The 22,730-nt window shown below is 47.0% G+C and overlaps 1 pseudogene; it reads left to right on the forward strand.

Annotated features, from left to right (window-relative positions):
* Nucleotides 1-18,995: 18,995 nt before the first annotated feature.
* Nucleotides 18,996-22,346, forward strand: LOC117834397 (3-aminomethylindole N-methyltransferase-like; annotated as a pseudogene).
* Nucleotides 22,347-22,730: the final 384 nt, after the last annotated feature.

The raw sequence follows: 22,730 nt of genomic DNA on the forward strand, positions 1-22,730 counted from the left end.
AATGCCCAGAATATATGCCGCTTCCCCTAAGTCCTTCATCGAAAAACTATTTTTCAGTGAAGTCTTTACGGACTCAAGCATAGGAATGTTATTTCCAATCAGCAATATATCATCCACATATAAGATTAGAAATCCTACAGAGCTCCCACTAACCTTCTTGTAAACACAAGACTCTTCTTCGTTCTTAGTGAAGTCAAACCCTTTAACCACTTCATCAAAACAAATGTTCCAACTCCTAGATGCTTGCTTCAATCCATAAATAGATCTCTGAAGCTTCATACTTTTCCAGCATTTTTCAGATCGACAAAACCCTCGGGCTGTATCATATAGACGTCCTCAGTTAGGTTTCTATTCAGGAAAGCTGTCTTGACATCCATCTACCCTATCTCATAATCGAAATACACAGCTATAGCAAGAATAATCCGAATGGACTTAAGCATCACTACGGGCGAGAAGGTCTAGTCGTAGTTAACTCCTTGAACTTGTCAAAAACCTTTTGCGACAAGTCGTGCTTTATAGATGTGAACATTTCCATCCATGTCTATTTCTTCTTATAGATCCAGTTGCACTCTATGGCTTTAACACCATCAAGCAGGTCAACCAAGTTCCAAACTTGATTGTCTCCCATGGACTCTATTTCGGATTGCATGGCACTCTGCCATTTTTTGGAGTCTGGGTCCATCATTACTTCTGCATATGTCACAGGCTCATCATTGTCCAACAATAATATTTCCCGCATTTCGCGGAGCCTTGTCAACCTTCGTGGTTGTGGCGGTGCTTCTCTTGCCATGGGTGTCTCAACTTGTTCTGCTACGTTAGCATCACTCGTTGATTCTTACTCGATTGGCTCATCTCGAACTTCTTCAAGATGCACTGTCTTTCCACTCTTTTCTCCTTTGAGAAACTCTTTCTCTAGGAAAACCCTGTTCCGAGCGACAAACACTTTAAAGTTTCCTTTGGATATCCTACGAAAATGCACTTATCTGACTTGGGTGTGATCTTGTCCGACTGAAGTCGCTTGAAAAACACTTCACATCCCCAAATCTTTAGAAAAGACAAACTAAGAGTCTTTCCAGTCCACATCTCATATGGTGTCTTAACTACGGATTTAGATGGTACCCTATTAAGTGTGAAAGCTGCTGTTTCTAGAGCGTATCCCCAAAATGACAACGGTAGGTCTAACTGGCTCATCACTGATCGAACCATGTCTAACAAAGTTCAATTACGTCGCTCGGATACGCCGTTTCTCTGAGGTGTTCCAGGCGGCGTAGGCTGTGGAACAATGCCACAACTCTTTAGACGGTTGCTAAATTCGTGGCTCAAATACTCGCCTCCACGATCAGATCTCAAGGCCTCAAGTTCTTGCCATGCTGATTTTTAACTTCATTATGAAATTCCTTGAACTTTTCAAAGGTTTTAGACTTGTGCCTCATCCATATCTACTAAAATCATCAGTAAAAGTTATGAAGTATTGGTACCCTCCTCTAGATGTTGTGCTCATTGGTCTGCATACATCGGTATGTACAAGTTCCAACAAGTCTAATGCTCTCTCAGGAAAACCTGTGAAAGGTGGCTTGGATATTCAATAAACATAATATACAAATTATGGATACAATCAGATATCATCATCTCTATGATTGCTTCTAGGGCATACCTCCAACAAGGTCCGAGTAGTTTCCATATGCACACTTAACTAGTCCGAGTGGGATACGCCTATTGCTGCATAGCCCCTTTGTCTTGATCATGTCCGAGTACGTCCCTTAGTGGGCCATTCAGGGCCTACTCGTGGACCTGGGGTGTATGCCTGACAAGCCCCCGAGTACTTTGTAGTCGTGCATCACAGTCACGAGTATTGTGGGCACCATCCTAGTAGTTCTTCATAGCAGTTGTAGTGTCCAAAGTGCTCGAGTACTGTCACATGGCTGGAAGGTACTCTTCTTGTTTCTTTGAGTTACTTCTTTTCCAAGAATTTTATATGGTAGTGCGATGACAATCACACTCCATATGGAGTAGCCCCCGAGCCTTAGTTTGAGTCGAAGAGTCAGGCTTAGGGTCAATTCTGCTTCTTGGTTGTTTCTCTTTTGTAGTCTTGAAAAAGAAAACTCTGTCCATCGGGTACGGTACCCGCAGCCCCCGAGCACTTAGGCGATTTTTGTCGATGAAGTGGTCAAAACCTGTTGATTTGAGTAGTCATTGGGTGTTATGGAAATAAATTTGTTTTATACCTGACCGTTGCGTAACTGACACTTGGAATCTGGAGGTGGAGGAAATATAACAGGAGGGCTCTCTTTCGGTTACGTTCAATTGTAGCAGATCTGTTTTTCTTCTTCTCCCCGTTTTTCTGTTCCTCTTTTGCGCCGTCACGATTTTCCAGCACCGCCGCCGCCATTGCTGCTGTTCTTTGAGAGAGATCCAAGGTTGACTTCTTTTTGCCTTGCTACGGCTGAGATCGTCTAATGCGCACCAAGAAAATGAGGAAGAAACCCGAGAAGACTCAGGAAAAGCTCTGGCGGCGGATAAGTTGAGATCCAAATCAAAGAAGGGAAAGGAGCTGGTGTTGCCGGCACCGAAGGTTGGTCCGACAAACCAGACTACGCTGCCACCGCCTGGAATCACGTGGCAGAATTCCATGATGAAGGAGGTGGTCGTTCAGGCGCTTGTTGATGCCAAGCTTCTGCAGCCGAAGGAGGTACTCGAGTGGAGGCCTGCCTTTGCTAATGCGTGGCAGTTCGAGGAGCATTCGAACGAGACTGTCATGCTCGCACACTTTGTGGATAGGGGACTGGCAGTGCCTACATCTGACTTCTTCAGAGGTATCCTCGAGTACTATAAGCTTCAGCTGGTTCACTTGAACCCCAATGGTGTGTTTCATATGTCCATTTTTGTACACCTATGTGAGGTTTACCTAGGCGTTCCTCCTAGCTTTTAGCTATTTAGGAAATTGTTTCGTTGCAAGCCTCAGCCTAGTACCATTAGGACAGAGGTTTTTGGAGGTGCCGGGTTCCAACTTAGGAACTCGGGCGCTTATCTTGACTATAACTTGATGGATTCCCATGGTGAGTGGAAGAGGAAGTGGTTCTACATCGGGAACCATAGCCCTCGCTTGCCGGTAGTCACTGGTCACGCCCCAAAGCATGCAGAGAACTGTGTGAGCGAGTCTGAACATTCTCCTGATATCGACAACTTGCTGATCCAGATTACCGAGTTGAAGACCCTGTGTTTGACTGGAATTAATGTGGCCGCCAGCTTTCTTAAGAGGAGAGTGCAGCCTTTGCAGAAACGGGCTCACTCGGGTGGGGAGTACTCGAGATTTGATGAGCCGTCATGTATGTCTCCTGAGGATATATCTGACGATGATGTGGAGGCAGTGCTAACCATGTTCTTCAGGAACTATCAAGGAGTACCCATTATTCCTTCAGCTCTTCGTTAGTTTGATGCTTGGTATGGGTCACAAGAGGTATGTTTTTTGCTTGACTTGTACTTTTCGAGATGTTGGGACATTGTTTGAGTAACAACTTGTTTTGTAGTCCCAGGTTCTCTCCGGCTATCTGGCGCATTCTGAGGAAGAGTTGGTTGTTGAAGAATCAGAAGATGAGCCTTCTCCTCCTACGAAGAAACACCGAGTAGTTCGCAAGAGGCCTCCTGCTAATTCTACCTCGACTTCGACTCCTGAGAAGTCACAGAGTACCAAGGTATATAGTCGTGCATTCATTGGTAGCTGGTAGAGTTTATCGTGTAGTCTCTTGATGTTTTTATTTGCCTGAAAAGGTTGTCGACGCGTCCCTTGGTGGTGATGAGGCTACTTCTGATGAGGTAGTCATGACCGCTAAGGATGTTGATGTTGCGTCTGTTGAAGAAGTGCCAGTGGAGGTGCCGCCAGTGGATGCTGGAGTAGCCCCTGTGCCAATTGTCCAGACCCCGTCGACTGCCGTATTGACGGTCCCTAACCAGGCAGTTCTGGATTTGCCTGCTGGGGTTTCGCATGTTGCAAAGGGAGGATCGCCAGTAATTGCTACTGGCTCTTTATTATCCAATGTTATCGCTAGTGGTGAGCTTTCTCTCCGACTATTTTTGTTAGTCTGAATTTATTGTAGTCTTGACCCTGTTTTTGCAGGACTTAGCAAAAAAATTGCATCTTCAGTTGTTCCTGCAGTGCCGAGTACTCGGCCACTTGTTGCCGAGAAGAAGCGCGTGCGACTGCTGCCACGATCAACTCGGTGCATTTTTTATTCTTGTGACGTATCTTCGGGTTTTCTAAAAGTCATGTGTTGACTTGGTATTTTGATGCAGGGATGCGGAGGACACTATCCCTGTGAAGGCAGGAGTAGAGACTTGTCCCTCGGCTGCTCTTTCTGCTCCCTTGGGTTATTTATCCGTTGATGATATGTCCGAGGTTGACACTAGCCGTATTGGAGCCACCATGTCCATGCTTTAAGAAGTGATCTGCTCGGTGGAGGATCCTGTGGTTGCTTCAGGTTCTGGTGGTGTACCCTCCTCAACGTCTACTGGCGGTGTTCTGGCTTTGGTTGATGTAGCGAAGGCCAAACAGACAACTGCGCCAGGTATGTAGTCGGGATACTGGTATTGTAGTCATTGTTTTGTGTTGACTAATGTTCATTACTTCAGGTACAACCTTGGGTACAGCTCCAAATCCTCATGTTGTAAAGAGTGCTCATGGTCTAGTACTCGGGCTTCCATCAGAGTCGGAGTTTCAGAGAGCTATGTAGAGCTTTCAGGCGTGTTGTTTCTCTTGTTTGACTTTTTGTTGCTAAAAACTTGACCATTCATCTTTATTTGCAGGATCTATATGACAGGACTCAGAGGAATGCTCGGGCCTTTCAGGAACGAAATGAACAGTTGGAGCAGGAGTGCAGCCGTCTTATGGAATCTTTGAGGGTTCATGAGGACGCTGTGAAATCTTTTGCCATTGAGCGGTCGAATCATGAGGTTTTGCAAGAGAAACTGGAGAGCCGCTATAAGTCTTTGAATAAAAAGTATCATGGTGAGTACTTCCTATTCTTCGAGTATGTCCAACTGTACTCGATTTTTTGAACTTGGTCATTTTTGCAGAGCTCAAGAGAAAGGAGGCTGTTGCGAGTAGCTAGTTCCTTGATTGGAGAAATGCGCATGATCGAGTAGCTGATGAGGCTAATCGTCTTCGGGCTTCACTGGCTGAAGCGCAGGCTGCCTGCGAGCATCAGCGAGACAGGAAGAACCAGAATGGAGTGATGCTTGCTATGGCCATGGTAGCCTGTAGAGATCATGGCTAGACCATAGTAAGACTTTGAGGCGAGCTTCAAGAGTTGACTGATGCCGCTCAGGAATTAGTGAATGCCATTGCTCCTCTTGAAGAGGACGCAGGACCTCATTCACTAGTCGAGCGTTTGAAGGCTGCTCCGGGTAAGGTGGCTTGCCTCTACAAGGTTGTATGTAAACAAGTCCTTGCTGTGGTCAAGTCGTATTACCCGAGAGCAGATTTGATGGCGGCTGGTGATGGCGTTGCTCGCAACTGTACGGAGGAGGCTTATGTGCAATACCTCGAGGAGGCTGATCCAATTGCGCGAAGATGTTTGAATTTGTATCTTTGGAGGAGCCTTAGGCCTTGTGTACTTGAAACAATGTTTTGTTTGAAAGTGAATACTTGTCCATCCTTTGTTATTTGCAATAGTTCCGAGTGCTGAGTTTTAGTAGTCGCGCGGTAGTCGAGTACTTCGCTTTTTTACTCTTTGATGGGGGAGAGCACGGGTGTACTGTGCTCTTTTGTCTTTTGTGGCGTGAATGCTTTCACGTGAGTGGAGTCAGAGAGCATCCCGACTCATCATTCAAGCGAATAGTAACTCCCAGGTAGTTGATAGTTGTAGTGCTTGGCTATAAATAGACTGTCGTGGAGGTCGACCGGGATCAAGCTTTGAGTAGCGATGGATTGCCTTCGGTTGTTGTTGTTTGAGTGTAGAGAGCCTTCAAAGAGTACTCCGATGCTAGATGATTCCTCGTAGGTTAGAGCCACCTTCCTTCCACGGACTCTAGCACTCGTAGGGATAGCCGCGATGCTAGAAGAATCCTCATAGGAGGTTTCATTGCACGCCTCATCTTGTAGCTCGTGATCCAACCGGGTACGCGCTGGAGCTTGCGAGTGATGGGTGATGAGTGCCGCGGTCTTTATCTGGCTCTCTTAGAGGTGGAGGTGTGGCCATAGTGTGGGACGGTTCGACAAGGCTAGCAAAAGAGCAGCCTTGTTTACTCTCCCTTATGCAGCATGCGGGATTCATCATTGCCGTTGTCGAGGAGGCGGCAATGCAGGAGTTCCTGGTGTTGTTTGGGAGGAGGACCTGGATATGGCTGCATTTTGCACAGCTTCCTTGCGTGCGGGCCCTTCCCTTTGTAGTCGGCAGACCTGAGTGGCCTTGTGATATTGTAAAAGCCTGAGGCTTAAATGCAGACCGCCAGTAGGCAATTGCTTGTAGTCTTTTTGTACTGTATTTTGAGTACCATAACTCATATGTAACTTTCAATTTTACTTGAGTCAGGCTCGAGTAAAAAATTGCTTCACCCTTTTGGGGTTCTGTGCCAAGGTTGGAATGCCTGCTGATTTGATAGTCTTGTGTTAAGAGTAGGGTATTTTTGTAGTCGGTAGTCGAGTTGTTGTCTCTGAGTAATGAGTTTCTACTTGAGGCAAAAGCTCGAGTACTTTTGTCTGCTATGGGTAGTAGTGGCAGAGATGTTCTATATTCCAAGAATGGTACTTGTTCGCTTGAAAGTTCTTTTAGTCGGTAAGATCCGGGTCCTGTGACCTTGGATACGATGTAGGGACCTTCCCATGGAGAATTGAGTTTATGCAACCCTGACATGTCTTGGATTCGTTTGAGGACCATGTCGCCTAAGTTGAAGGACCGTTCTTTAACGTTGCGGTCGTGGTATCATCTTAACCCGTCGAGGTATCTGGCTGATTGAACTAATGCAGCGCATCTTGTTTCTTCTAGACTGTCTAGATCCGTGCGTCTTGTTTCTTCTGCCACTTCTTCGTCATATTGTTCGACCGAAGGAGATTGCCACATGACGTCCGCGGGTAGTATAGCTTCTGATCCATATACTAGGAAATAGGGAGAGAGCCCAGTAGTCTTGCATGGTTGGGTTCGTAGTCCCCACAGAGCATTAGGTAGTTCCTTGAGCCATTTGCTCCCTTTTGTATTGCTAACATCGTGTAGTCTTTTCTTGAGAGCTTCGAGTATCATGTCGTTAGCTCACTCAACTTGTCCATTTGCTCGTGGGTGAGCGACCGAGACGTAATGGACATCAATTCCACTATTCTCGCAGTACTCCCAGAAGTCGTGATTATTGAAGTTGGATTCTAGGTCTGTGATGATTCTGTTTGGAAAACCGTAACGGTGTACGATTTCATCTAAGAAGTCGAGGACTCGATCTTCCTTGGGGCAAGTGACTGGTATGGCCTCGATCCATTTGGTGAATTTGTCAATGGCCATGAGTACTCAGTTGAATCCTCCTGGCGCAATTGGCAATGGCCCTATCATGTCCAGCCCCCAACAAGTAAAAGGCCATGTTGGAGGGATTGTGACTAGTTTGTAGGCAGGGACGTGTTGCTGTTTGGTGAAGAATTGATAGCCTTTGCATTTTTGAACTAACTGCTTCGCATCTGCCAAAGCCATGGGCCAGTAGAAGCCTGCTCGGAAAGCTTTGCCTACTATCGTTCGTGAGGATGCGTGGTTGCCACAGATTCCTTTGTGAATTTCTTCTAGGATTTCTTAGCCGTCTTCACGGCTGACACACTTCATGAGTACCCCTGATGATGCAGTTTTCCTGTAGAGCTTGTCTCCGACCAGAACGTAGTTTTTTCCTCATCAGGAAACTTGTTCAACTTGATTTTTGTCAGATGATAACTAATGGTCTCTGATGTAGTCGATGAAGGGTGTCCTCCAATCAACTTCTATCATCATTATTTCTTGAGTAACTTCTGTAGTCTTGATCACTGGTGGTGTGACTTGTTCTGGTATGGATGGTTTATGGAGTTCGTTTACGAAAATTCCTGCTGGACATTCTGCACAAGTTGAGCCATTTTTGATAGTACGTCGGCGGCTACGTTGTTGTCGCGGACGATATGATGAAATTCCAGGCCTGAGAACTTGTTTTCCAGTTTGCGGACTTCTTTGACATAAGCATCCATGTTGTCCTTGTTTCAATCCCATTCGTCATTGACTTGGTTTATAACGACTAGTGAGTCGCCGTATACCAGTAGTCTTTTGATTCCGATGGAAATTGCAAGACGAAGGTCATGTAGCAGTGCTTCGTATTCGGCTTCGTTGTTTGAGGCTTCCCAGAAGATTTGCAGCATGTACTTGAGTTGGTCTCCTTTTGGGGAGATGAGGAGTACGCCTGCACCGGCTCCTTCGAGTTTGAGGGAACCGTCGAAGTCCATTACCCAGTGCTCTAGCCTTTCGACTGGTGTTGGCACTTGGTTTTCAATCCATTCAGCCATGAAGTTGACCAAAGCCTAAGATTTGATAGCTATCCTTGGTTTAAGTCCAAGGTTAAAGCTCCTAGTTCTACTGCCCATTTGGAGATTCTACCCGTGGCGTCTCTATTGTGGAGAATTTCGCCAAGTGGGAAGTCGGTGATGATTGTGATGCTGTGTTCTTGAAAATAATGTCGTAGCTTTTGTGAAGTGAGCAGAATTGCATATAGGAGTTTTTGTATCGGTGAGTACCGAGTTTTGGAGTCCGAGAGTACTTCACTAATGAAGTATATAGGTCTTTGGACTTTGTAAACATGGCTTGGCTCAGACCGTTCGACTACTATTGCCGTGCTGATGACGTGAGTAGTAGTTGCGATGTATAGGAGCAAGGCCTCGTTTGGAGATGGAGCAGTGAGGATTGGAGGTTTTGACAGAAATTCTTTGAGTTGTGTTAATGCTTTGTCTGCCTCTTCTGTCCATTTGAACTTGTCCTGTCGTTTGAGAAGCTTGAAGAAGTGGAGTCCTCATTCTCCAAGTCTCGAGATAAACCAATTGAGGGCTGCCATGCAGCCTGTGAGTTTCTGCACATTCTTGATTCTGGCTGGTGCGTGCATGTTTGTGATGGCAGATATTTTCTCCAGGTTGGCCTCAATGCTGCGATGGCTAATAATGAACCCGAGTAGTTTGCTAGACGGTACTCCAAAAACGCATTTGGTAGGATTGAGTTTCCATCGGAAAGCTTGTAGGCTTGAGAAGGTTTCCTCCAAATCGGCGATAAGGTCCTCCTAGTTTTTTGTTTTGATGACTACGTCGTCCACGTAAGCTTCAACATTACGATGTAATTGCTTTTCAAAGCACATCTGTATAGCCCGTTGATAAGTTGCCCCTGCGGTTTTTAGTCCAAATAACATTGTTTTGTAGCAGAAGGCCCCAAATGGAGTGATGAAGGCTGTTTTAGCTTGATCTTCTTCTTTGAGGCTTATCTGATGATAACCTGAGTAGCAGTCGAGAAAGCATAGCAAATCGCACCCAGCAGTAGAGTTGACTACTTGGTCGATCCTGGGTAATCCGAAAGGGTCTTTTGGACAATGTTTGTTGAGTCCGTGTAGTCGACGCACATTCTCCATTCATTGTTTTTCTTGCGAACGAGTACAGGATTGGCTAGCCAGTCAGGGTGAAAAACTTCTTTGATGAACCCTGCTGCGACAGGCTAGTTCTTTTTTGATTGCTTCTCGTCTGTCTTGGGCGAACCTGTGGAGTCGCTGTTGTTTTGGAGTAGCTTTGGGATCAACGTTTAGAGAGTGCTCAATGAGTTCCTTGGGCACACCGGGCATGTCGGCTGGTTTCCAAGCAAACATATCATGGTTAGCCCGAAGGAAACTGATGAGTGCGGTTTCCTATTTAGGATCTATCCCTGTTCCAATCAGAGCTATTTTAGAAGAGTCGCCTGTCTAGAGATCGACTGGTTTGAAGTCTTTCTCGCTTGCTGGTTTCACCTTTGTGGACCTCGACTTGTTTTCTGGGATCTTGAGTTTGGTTGGATGAAGTTTCTTTGAAGCTGTGAAAACTTGTTACATGGGGCTGGGTGCTTGAGAGGTTGCGGCAATCTCCACGGCTTCGGTGTCGCACTCGTAAGATTGTCGTAGATCTCCTGGTAGCATTAGTTCTCCCTTAGGCCCTGGCATTTTGAGTACCAAGTAAACGTAATTTGGTATGGCCATGAACTTAGCTAGTGCTGGCCTTCTGAGTATGGCGTGGTAAGATGTCTCGAAGTCGGCGACTTCAAATCTGATATACTCGGTTTGGTAGTGTTCCTTAGTTCCAAAAGTAGCTGGCAGGATGACTTGTCCTAGTGGTATGGCCGCGTTTCCTGGTACGATTCCGTAGAAGGGTGAATCTGTTGGAGTGAGCATTTCCATGACGTCAAGGCACATCTTCCTTAGTGTTTTGGTGAAAATGACGTTGAGTCCGCTTCCGCCATCAATGAGTACCTTTGTCAGTTTTAAGCCTGCCACAACGGGGTCGAGTACTAAAGGGAATCGGCCTGGCTCTGAGAATTTTGTCCACTGGTCCTTCCTGCTGAAGGTTATGGGTACTTCTGACCATTTTATTGGTGTTGGATCTGTTGGTTTGATGGCCATGATTTCCCTAAGTACGAGTTTCTAGCCCGCTTGGATGCGGTGCCTGGGATTCCACCAAAAATGACGTTGACTGTGTTGGAGGCGGTCTGGAAGTCACCTTCTCCTTCTTCGTTGTTGTGGAGTTTGTTCTTGCCTTTATCTTTTTTCTTGTTGTACTCTTCGGGAAGTGGTGGTGTGGGTAAATCCTGCATTACTCAGCGCATGCTGTAGTAGTCTATTGCTGAGTGTTTGCTAGTCAGGTGCCATGGGCACTATTTTTTGAGTAGTTCGGTGAAGGTTGGCCCTTCATCATTTTTGCGGGATCCCTTTTTCCCGGAGTTAGTCATGGAAGCAATAGTGTTGTCAGGTTTCCGTTTGCGATTTTGATTACTCAAGAAGTTGTTTCGAGTATTGCTGTGTCGGTTTCTATCCTGGTCGTTGTTGTTGTTGTCGCGTCTACGGTTACGATAAGAGCTGAACCATTCTTGCTCTTTGTCTTCTTCATCTACCCACTATTGCACCATGAGTTTGAGGTCTTTGACATTGGTTGGTCGTCGTCTACCGAAGTTTTGGTATGTTCGTCGATTGTAGAGTCCATTCTGGAAGCACTCGATGACGTCTGTTTCTGAAATGTCAACTATAGCGGCCTTCTTTTTGAAGAATCGTCACAAGTAGTCGCGTAGTGTTTCACCTTCTTTCTATTTTACTTGGCTGAGGTCGATCTTGTTACCCGGTCTAGTCATGGAACCGGCATAGTTGTTAGTGAAAACTTTTGTTAAGTCTACCCAAGAGTCGATTATGGGCTTGAGTGACTCAAGCCATGTCAGTGGTGCGGGTTCCGAGCATATGGGAAAATGGATGACCTTGATGTCATTATTGCCCCCAGTTGCTTGGACCGCCAACGAGTAGAATCGTAGCCATTGAATTGGGTCTTGCTTGCCGTCATACTTAGTGATTCCTGTTGGTTTGAACTTTTCGGGTAATCTTGTCCTCGTTACCCGATTTGTGAAAGCAGGAAAGTGGTTGTAATTGTCGACTTCTCACTCACGCCGACTGTTGATTATTTCTCGTAGATCGTTGAAATTTGATACTTCATGATTTTTCCGAGTATGGCGAGGACTTTTTGCGGAGTTGGTGTAGCTGACTTCTCCAACGTCCTTTTGTCGTACTGGAGCGTTGTGTTTACTCGAACCTTGGCTGTGTTGCCTTGGTTGGTTTACTACTTCGTTGTCGTTCCTTTGTACTTCGTTGAAGTCGTTGTTAGCTGCAGCACCTCTACTGCCTTCTTGATGAGCTGCAATGCAGGGAATAGACGGGATTGGTGATTCCTTATCGAGTAGCTTGTAAGCTTGTTCTGCGAGTTGTGCGATTAGTCCGTTGCCTTGCTGCGCGAGTTGAGCTGTGTCTTCGTTGTCTCTGTCTCGAGGTATGAGCGTTGATATAAGGTTGATAGAGGCAATTGCCGCAAGTGGAGTGTTGTGTTCTTGAGCCTGTACTGCGTCAAATGCTCTTTCAAGGTTTGTGATGGGGATGTTTGTAGCCAGCATTTGTCGTCATTCAGCCTGAGTAGTATTGGGCATCCTTCTTTGATTCCTCTGGTCGGAAGTTTCATCTTGTGGATCATTAACTGTTGACTCGTCCTCTGAGACATTGTCGAGTTGTGCTAGTCGTCGGGGGGTTCTCTGTTGGCTAGTACCCGAGTTGTTATTTTGAGTAATAAGAAAGACTTCTCTGTCTGGTAGTAGCTCCTAGAGCTTAATGTTGCAATTTCTGTGGAACTTTCCTCGCGGCTTGAACTGAGTGGAATGCCTTCCTGGTACGGGAGTTTGTCTATGTGAGCAACGAGGCGTGACTTGTAGTCGCGGGTGAGGAGGGATGGTCTCATTCCTGGCTAGTGAACGAATCTGCCTTGCAATGTTGAAGTTATTACCAGACCTTGGGCTGGTCCTGACAGTGGGATCTCTGGGACATAGTCCGAGTCGGAGTCAGAGTCTTCGCCTTTCCCGTGTTCGAGTTGAGTTTGAGTGAGGAAACTTCGGCTGCATTGCGGAGTCCGTAAGGGAACCGTTTTGGAGTCGAAACTGATTTGGAGAGTGTCTGAGACCGACTACTCCGAACTGGGGTCAAGTCCGATGCGTAGTCAAACTCGGGATTGTTGACTTTGAAATTTTGATTTTTCCTGGCCGAATTGTCTGATTTCTTCTCCTGGATGTTGATGATTTGGCGCTGAAATGATCCGGCGCCGTTGGTGATGCAGAGCCAGGATCCAAAAACAAAGGTTGCGCCTGCTTCGATGATGAAGACAAACTTGAGAACAACAGGTGCCATCGAGCTCACGCTGAGAAACTCGATGAACCCCCCTACCTGGCGCGCCAGCTGTCGGTGTTTTAGACTGGCAACATGCCTAGGGGGTACGCTAGGTGATCTTTTATGTGGTAAGTGCTGTTGAGAATCAAGGAGTCGATGGTGACGCAGGGAACGCGATTTAGACAGGTTCGGGCCGCTAGATCGCGTAATACCCTACATCCTATGAGTTGGTTGTATTGATCTTAGATGATCTGGAGTTGTTGTCTTTGAGGGGGTCCATGCCCACCCTTATATACTCAGGAGGGTAGGGTTACAAGTCTGAATCCTAGTCGGGTACAATTACAGAGTTCTACTCGGTAAGGTCCGAATAGTTTCCATATGCACACTTAACGAGTGGGATACGCCTATTGCTGCGTAGCCCCTTTGTCTTGATCATGTCCGAGTACGTCCCTTAGTGGGCCGTTCAGGGCCTACTCGTGGACCTGGGGTGTATGCCCAACAACATCTCCCTTATCTTATCTCTCAAGGAGCATACCTATCCCTTATCTCCAAATATCTCCATCTCCCTCGGTGGCGGAGAACTGGTGACTGCAAGGCGCAAGAGCAGCGTCGGCGGGTGGCCGGCGGGCGTGGGCGCCGGCGGGAGCGACGGAAGCGGCACGTGTGGGAGCGGCGGTGGCGTGGAAGGGGAAGCCTGCTCAGGCAGCGCGAGATGCCAGCGCGGGCGGCCTGCTCGGTTGTGGCCTATGGCGCAGCTGCAGATGGCCGTCGCCAGCAACGCGTTCAACCGGCGGGGCAGCCTCCGGCAGCGGCTGTGGCCTTATCTCTTTCCTCTCACACCTTATCTCTTTCTCCTGCAGGGAAGCTGCACCTGGGTCTTAGGTGGGCACAGGATGCCAGCGCGGGCACTCAGCGGGGTAGCCTCGGGCGGTGTGGGATGCCTGGCGGGCGGCTGGCTCGGGCGGCACGGGATGCCTGGAGCAGGTGGCCTGCTCAGGTGTGGCCTGCAGCACAGCTGCGGATGGCCATCGGTAGCAGCACATTCAGCCGGTGGGGCAGCATCGGGCGGTGGGTGCGGTCTTCCGTCTGACGGCGGGTGCAGGGCCAGCGGCGGTGCGACCGAATGCGGCAGCATGAGCAGCTACAACAATTTTTTTTATTTTTCCTAAAAATATCACTGCTGGTGGGCCTTCTAATCGCCCTCAATACAAATCATATCTTTGTTGGCAGGTGTCCACCCGCCAGCATAGAGACCATTTCTACTCGCAGCTTGCTGGGGGTGCCAGACCCGCCAGCAGAAATTGGTTTTGCTAGTGGAAATGTTTTCTAGCATAGTGTAGATTAAGTGTAACAGCTCTAATCTTGTATGGGCTAAGCATGTCATATGTCATCATTTGCATCATTAAGCATTAATCAAAGTTTCCTTAATAAAACTTGCTTTTGTTGAGGTCAACTTTTGACCTGCGGACAATCCGCCCTTTGGGGCCAGACGGTCCGCCGTTGCACGTCAGCACTTTGACTTCGGTCAAGCACAACCCCGGTAAACCCCTTTGCCACATCACCTACAAAAAGTCCACTCACTCCCGGATGGTCCACCAGTACACCCTGGTATGTGTCGCGAGCGCAGAACTTTTGTGCCACGTCATCCTCATGGACCCCACATGTCAGCCTGCTCGAGGACCGTCGGAGCTCAACGGTGACGAGCTGCACCAACTCGACATCATCTTCTTCCTTGGAGCTTGGAGTTTGGAGCTTACCCAAGATATTCCTCCTCTATCCCAAGACCTTCCCCAAGCTTCAAGTTAAGGATGACCCCAAGCTTCCTCAACACGCCCTACACCAACCTGCGTCACCTCACCGGAGTCCTACCAATCGCCAGTGAGCCATCCCCATCCCTGATTTATTCCCTATTGCCCTAGGTTTCAAATCCATGAAACCTTTACAGCGAAACCACCATTGATGACCTAGGTCTTTGAATCCATAATGTATGTCAAATCTATCTCCCTAGATAAATCTAGACACTCCCAAGAACCACAGAAACAAACCCTAACCCAAAGCAATGCCGTAGTCACCACTAGTGAACTCGGAAGAGAGCCGTGACGGCGGTGCGGAAGGTATGCTTGACACTAGCTAACGGTCCGCCAGTTGCACACCAAAAACCAACAGAAACCTTCCATTTCTGCTTCTCAAGTACTTTTTGTACTGCAAACAGTCCGCTGTTCAAGCACATGGCAAACCGAGTCTCTGCACATCTTTCCAACCTATGCTGATTTTGTACAACGGACGGTCTGCTATTATGGGGTGGATGGTCCGCCATTCATTTTTTAAAAACCATCTAGAATCTGCATAGTTTTAACAAAACGATTCCCACTTGACCAGAGGATGGTCCGACCAACAATCGATCGTTCAAACCGGATGGTCCGCCATTCCCAACATGCCGGACGGTCGCCACTTCCTGTCCAACATCAATAGTTTCGCACTCGAGTTACTTGCTTATGTATGCTACAACCAACTCTTGTATGTTTATCTAGCAATGCTAAAACATGCTTAATCATGTCATACTCATGTCATTGCAATTATTCATGGCATATTTACTTATCAAGCATCATTGCACTCGACCAAAACGCTGGAGTAAGAAGAGGAGGGTGAGCCCGAGCCGAAGCCCATTGCTGACGACGCTTCCTTTGTGAACCAAGGCAGGTGCCTAAGCATCTCTTAACCCTATTTTGGATCAATGATGTATGTGTGTCTTGTATGCGCATGAGTTATTGTTTAGCTCCTACTTAATGCATCCATCCTTGATCTAGAACAACTCTTCTAGGTTAGTATGCTTGTGTAGGTGTCACGAATTTAATCGGCTTATCCATGCTTATCTTCGATAGAAGTCGAGAGGTGGCAAGGTCACCACCACTCGTGAGTTATAGGATGCTTATTTAAATAATACTTAGTTAGCTATGAATGGATTAAAATTGAGCAACTATGAATGATGAATGGAACTTGAGCAAGAATGGTAGGGTCATGTTGAGATTGGAGCTCACTTTACTTAGTCTTGTTTAAGTAATTATGGCCCAATCATTATTGTTGTGATACTTGAGCAGTTTTTTGTACAAACCACATGCTTAATATGGGAATGGCAAGCCAAGTAGACATGTGATCGGCCGTGTTCAGTGCATCTATCCATTCCGACCGTTCGTTCATATGCAGTTGTGGGTATGTGAACGGTCGGGGGCATAAATCAACACTTATCCTCAGCCATGGGTATGGTCGTTAGTCTTGTGCCTTGTATGGGAAAAGTTGTACACCTATACAGGGTTATAATCTATTGCAATAGTTATGCTCTCGGACAAGCATGCTTATGTACTTGGACTTTAACATACAGTTACCGAATGGAGTTGATGGAAGATTGAGCTCATGTAAGGTCACATTTACTTATTACGATGACTTGATGCTTGACTTAGAGATCATGGATTGCCACCTCTTTTGCTTACTATAACTTGATCAAATGTAGATGCTTTTATGCAAATTTAATTACAACCACCATTCCTTGCTACTTAACCAGATGCATTCTCCTTGAGAGTTAGGCAAGTATATACCCTTACTTGGATAAGACCTGATGAGTATTTCTTTTACTCATGGTGCTGCCGTTAAGTTGTTGCAGGTGATCCGCATCCGAAGGCCGTCTTTGGGTACTTCTACCTGCGGATGGAGATGCGAGTGACAAGTAGATGGCCATAGCTATAAGAAGGGCACTATTGGCATATAGTCTTAACCTTCTTATTTTGTGTTGTATCATATGACGAGAGTGATGATAGAACTTCCCACTGCAAACTTTATGAACTTATTATGTTGCAAATTTGAAACCTTTTATGTAATGTGATGGGCTATGTATATAATGCTTATGTTGTGATGATGTTCATCTTGTTGTACATGTGAGCTATATATAAATCTTGAGCATGGCTCATGACAAATCTCAAGGATGACCAGAGATATCCTTATTTAAAGAATGATGACTTGATTAAATGAGTGTAACACTACTAGAAAATGACCTCTCGTTCCGAGGCTTAGTACCGGTCACTGTTGGACCCGGTACTAATGTTAGCATTAGTACCGGGTCCAAATTTGGGATTCTGGTCGGGGCCGGCGGCGGGGCGGCAGGGGTTGGGGCGGGGCTGGTGGGGCCGGGTGGGGATTTTTTTTTTAATTTTTTAATACCCTTTAGTACTGGCTAGGACTCATCTTCTGGTACCAAATTGCTAGTACCGATTGCGAAACCGGTACTAGAGTCGTTGTCTCTAGTAGTGTAACTTGGGGTTCCTCACATTAAGGAAATCAAATCCGACCTCAGCTCTCAGAAGTTTGAAAGCGTGGATGCACGAAATACTAGCCATGGCTTGTTGTTCAGCCCTAGGGCATGTTTGGTTGCTGGGAACAGTTTGCCACACTTAACTTTAGGCAAGTGTGGCATGAAAAAAGGTGCAGCTAAGAAATTTGAAGGCACACTTTGCCTTGCTAAAGGGAATCTTGCCTCTCTTTTTGTCTCTATGACATGTAGCGCAAAAAATCTTGCCAAAACCAAACATTTGCCAACTTGGTGGCTAGGAACCAAATAACCTTCTAAAGCTTGCGCTCATCCTTGAGGGGCTACAAGGGTCAAGGCAGAGTTCGCTCATCGTGTTCTATCGTAGCGGGGACACTCCTTTGCTACAAAAATCGGTAGTGACAAATCCTTGATGACAGATTGGGGTACGTAGCACATGGTGGAGCTTTAATGCACGTCTAAGCACAGCTGCTAATGCTAACTGAAATACCGTCAAAGGCATCAGTTAATGAAGCAAAGTCAATCTGGAGGCAAACAGGTTGAATCAGATGATCTTGATTGAAGCGGAATAGCCGTGTGATAGGTCGAGGATGAAAACGAGTATTCCACCTTAACAAAACTAGCATGGACTTCAAGAACTTACATATGCTATAGAACGTTCAGCACCTGATGACACAGATGTCAACTAACAAGTAGACGTCCCTCCGCAAAGATGCCACCATCTTATTCATGGACCCTTCCATGCCCGAACATGCCCTAGGACCATGAAAAAGTTGAGCCATCAGTGCTGGTGTATATACACTACGTGAAAAATGTTATAAAGATGACGGGCAAGTATCTTCATACGCAGCGGACAAGATACCTGTAACCAGAGATGAATCATCAATGTCTTGTAAAAAGTAATAGCCATGTTTGCCCATCACATTAGATGTTGCCGTTCACCTATAAGTTATCAAAAGCGACAGACTAAGATTACTGCCTATCACTTATAACTTAACAAAAGTAATTGGCGAATATCTTTACCCATCTTCATTTTATAATTCAAAATATATATATATATATAAAACGGTAGTTCAAATTTGATCTTTCTTTACTATAGTTTGGATGTAACTTCTAACTTATCCAAATGAGTAAAGTCATAAATAAAGGAGGAGGATGCTGGAGGCCATTGCCATGAGTTGGGGAAGAGGGGGCCAATGCTGCAATCTCAACTCACATGGGCGGACGAAGGAGGGCGGCACCACCGCATGTGTGGTCTACAGTGAAAGAGGGCTAAGTCATGAGGCCAAGCACGGAGCCCACAACCGTGGAGTGGCGGTTGCTAGGGGGAGGGGCGGTGGACCGCTGAGCTTGTCGATTTAGAAATGAAAGAATGCACAAATATATAGGTAAAGACAAAGGTGGGATCACAAACAAAACCCATCACCTTCTGCCAAGTTAAAGGTCGCAATCCTAGTTAAGGTGACATGGTGACGGGCCCTAAAAACGCATGCCACCTCATCAAAAAGGTGACAGACATGCTTTGGAGGCTACACAATGCATTTTCACGTAGCTTTGGGCCCGTAGTGATATGCAGGTAGGGCAAGATCAGATGATTTTGCTGTAGCGTCCTCTAGAGAAATTGTCTGACAAAGAACAATGTGGAGAGGTGCACTCAGCATGGTGTCCGTGGTAAACGCACATCGCAATGCACGCATATTACCAGATACTTTTTTTTAGTGGCATATTATCAGATATTAATGCTGTGAGGAGGAACGAAATATGATAGATTGTTTGATCGGAAATGTCCGACCTGTTGGATTCCACATTTACATATTTCATTAATGCGAAAGCTTACCCCTCTCTCTCCAATGGTGCTCTTGACGACGAGGACGAGCTTTGCTTGCATGCGCAAGAAGTCATGTTTGCATTCAACGTCCCCCTGGTCCTCAGGGAGGCAATCCAGCTCGGTCTCCTCGACACGCTATGCACGGCCGATGCTCCCCAGATCGCGGGCGAGCTTGCCGAGCAGATCAAGGCCGCAGACAAGGCCGAGGCGGCTGCCTCGGTGGATAGCATTCTCGGCTACCTCGCGTGCTTTAACATGGTGAGGTGCATGACCGAGAAAGGCGTAGATGACAAGGTTCTGGGGCGGTACCACGCCGGCGCCGCTGTGCCGGTGGCTCACCAAAAACGACAGCAAGGGGTCGCTGGGAACATTTGCCGTATTTCTAGGCGAACCAGACCACATATTACCCTGGTATCGGCATATTTTCCTCACTATAGCTGTCATTACTCATTACATGAATATTTTTGTTGAGAATTGAAAAAAAATTACCTCAATTAATACTTGACATTATGCACAAAGGCATCACATAGCCGAGACGGTGGTATCTGGTGGGCCGTCGTCCTTTGAGAGAACCCATGGGGTGCCGTTCTACGATCACTTGGGGAAGAACCAGCGGCTGAGCACGCTGTTCGACAAAGCTATGGCTGAGCACTCGGTGATTCTGGTCACAAAGATGCTGGAGCGTTTCAACGATTCGATGGCGTTCGGCAGCTTGTTGATGTTGGCGAGGGCAACGGCTCGACCCTGGAGATGATCGTCTCCCGTTAAAAGGACAGGGCGTCAACTTTGACCTGTCTCATGTTATATCTCAGGCCCATCTCTTCCAGGTAAGTGCCTGATAGTTATTTTAACCACTCCCGGAAACCTCAAATTTGCCGAGTGTTTTTAGTTTGCCGAGTGTTTTTTTGGCACTCGGCAAACAAGCTCTTTGCCAAGTGGCTACCTAAAAACACTCGGCAAAAAAGGGGTTTGCCGAGTGTCAAAAAAAAAATACTCAGCAAACAATTTGTTTGTCGACTGTTATACTCAAGACAATCGGCAAAGAAAAAAAAGAAAAAAATAATCCAACACCACCTGTAAAATCCCGCACCCGCCTCCCTCCCGCATCCCCCGCACCTGGCGTCGCAACCTCCGATTCCGGCCGCCACTCCTCCCCTCCGGCGCCAGCCGCCACCCTTCCCCTCCTCCCTCTCTGGCGCCGCCCACCGCCCCTCCCCTCCTCTCTCCGGATCCGGCCGCCCCCTCCTCCCACCGCCTTCGCCTTCCCCCGGCCTCCCTCCTTCCCCCGGCCTCCGCTGGATCCGCTACGTACCTCTCCGGATCCGGCGCAATCCGTCGTGGCCCCACGCTCCCCTCCTTCGGCCTGGGGCTCCGACGGCTGTGCGGGCGGTGGCGGCGGCGGGGGCCTCCCCTCTTGGATCTGGCGGCCCCTCCCCTCCCTAATCCGCCCGCAAGTCCACCGGAGGGAAGGCCCCCCGCAAGCAGCTCGCCACCAAGGTTCGTCCTTGTCTCCCTCTCTCGCGTTGTTCCCTTTCGATCTGCTCTGTTCTCGCCGAGTTTGGTTTGCAGGCGGCGAGGAAGTTCGTGCCGACGACCGGCGGCGTGAAGAAGAGCACGGAGCTCCTGATCCACAAGCTCCCGGCGATGATGAGCGTGGTGGAGGCTGCATGGTGGTGTGGCGACGGCGGCGTGGTTGTGTGGCGACGGGAAAGGGTGGCGGCGGCCGTAGAGTGCTGGCTTTTTTTGAAAATAAAGTTTGCCGAGTGCCCGACAAAAAATACTCGGTAAAAAAGTAATTTTGTCGACGGAAAGTTTGCCGAGTGCCAGATGCCGAGTGTAACACTCGGCAAACCTTTTGCTGAAAGTATTTTGGGCTGGCACTCGGCAAACAACCTGTGTCCCGTAGTGAACGTATTGCAGCTCGAATAACGTTTGGTATTGCAGGTCTGGAACATATAGCTGGGAACATGTATGACCGCGTACCCTCTGGAGATGTATAATTCTTTTGCAGGTCCGTTTAAACTGACTAAATGTCATCATCAACAAACACCCCCCCACCCACCCCTCTACGTGGCAGCAAACAGTGAGGTTATAGTCGAACCATAGACAATCTACTTCCGCACTCACTAATATATAAGTTTAAGGGAGCCCACCATGAATATGTAAATTATGCGGGTGTGGATTCTGACGGGATATTTGTACTTAAAACGACCGTCTGCAACTAAAAGTACAATTAGTCATTCCACCACCAGCGGATCGGAAAACAAGTTTGGTGGTGAAGATGAAGAACCAAAAAAGCCTAAGAATGGATGAAAAACAACAACAAAAAAGAGGCTGCTAGCCTCTAGCACCGATAGTAGAGGCCACCAGAGAGGCTAACAAGTTTACAACTATATTGAAGCTCTTCATGTCGTCCGTCATCACGCTATCATCCATAGCTCCACCTAGATGAATCCTCCCATTGGGGGTCAATGCGAAGTTGGTAGCCACCGCTAGGTTGTCAATAAGGGGACAATCGAAGACGTATGTGGTGCCTAACGAGAGACCATGGCGAGGGACCCCTAGCGCCAGCTTAAGATAGCCCGAAGTAGTTAAGGTCGTCAGGGCGCTTCGGGTGGTGTGCGGGATCAGGGACATAAACTTTGCCAGTTTAATTATAATACCGCTTCTGCTTTTTCACATGTCGCATTTGCTTTGTCGAAAGTTAAAATTGTCGAACTTTAACTAAATTTATAGAAAAATATGACATCTAGTATTAAATATGGCACATTAAAAATGTCACGACACCATTATCATAAATCAATGAGACGTGTTTAAAAAATAGGAGCGAGTATATAAGTAGGTACAGGCCGGTCACTGGTTAAAACTTTTTAATTTCGTTGCTGTCTGGTAACACAAACACTATTCATTATAATATTACAGCCAGTATAATACGCACCCAATTTAGCAAGCCGTACTACAGTTATGTGGTCAACACAATATTAATAATCAATACAAGCATGTGCAGTGGATTCTCCTTATGTTTACTGACGAACAATGCATCAAGTCACTGAAGAACTGCTACCAAGCTCTCCCCAAAGGCGGGAAGGTGATCGTGGTTGAAGGCCTCCTCCCGGAGACCCCAGATGCGAATTCTCTAGCTGCACGGGATGCATTCACCTTGGATATGTGTATGTTTGACCTTTTCAAGGCAAGGCAGAGGACCAAGAAGGATTACACCAAGCTTGCCCGTGAACTGGCTTCACTGGTGCAGTCCGAACAACCTACATATTCATGAACTTTTGCGCGATCGAGTTCACCAACTAGTCAATACCTATGCCACCATGGTCTTGAATATGAGCTCATAGCTTATAGCTCGCGTGTGTCAGTCTGTCATATAACATGTCTGTATTCCCATTTATTTCTTTACAGTGTTTCTATGAATAACGAACCAAATAGCATGTGTCACACTAGATAATATAATAGTCTTTTAGAACCGGCACATCACAAACGTTTCGCTCTGAACAGTGATGGCTACCTGTTGAAAAGAAAACAGGGCACCATATAGGGCAAAGTGAAGCCACTGTACACAGTGGAGCATTGAGTCTGCTCTTATGGGCCACAGCATAGCACACGCCACTGGTGCCCAGTGACCTACTGTGCGAGCAGCACGACGTGCTGCAAGGAGATCGGATGGCTATTGTATTGTAG

This window comes from Setaria viridis, chromosome 8 (genome assembly GCF_005286985.2).
Source record: "Setaria viridis chromosome 8, Setaria_viridis_v4.0, whole genome shotgun sequence".
NCBI lineage: Eukaryota > Viridiplantae > Streptophyta > Magnoliopsida > Poales > Poaceae > Setaria > Setaria viridis.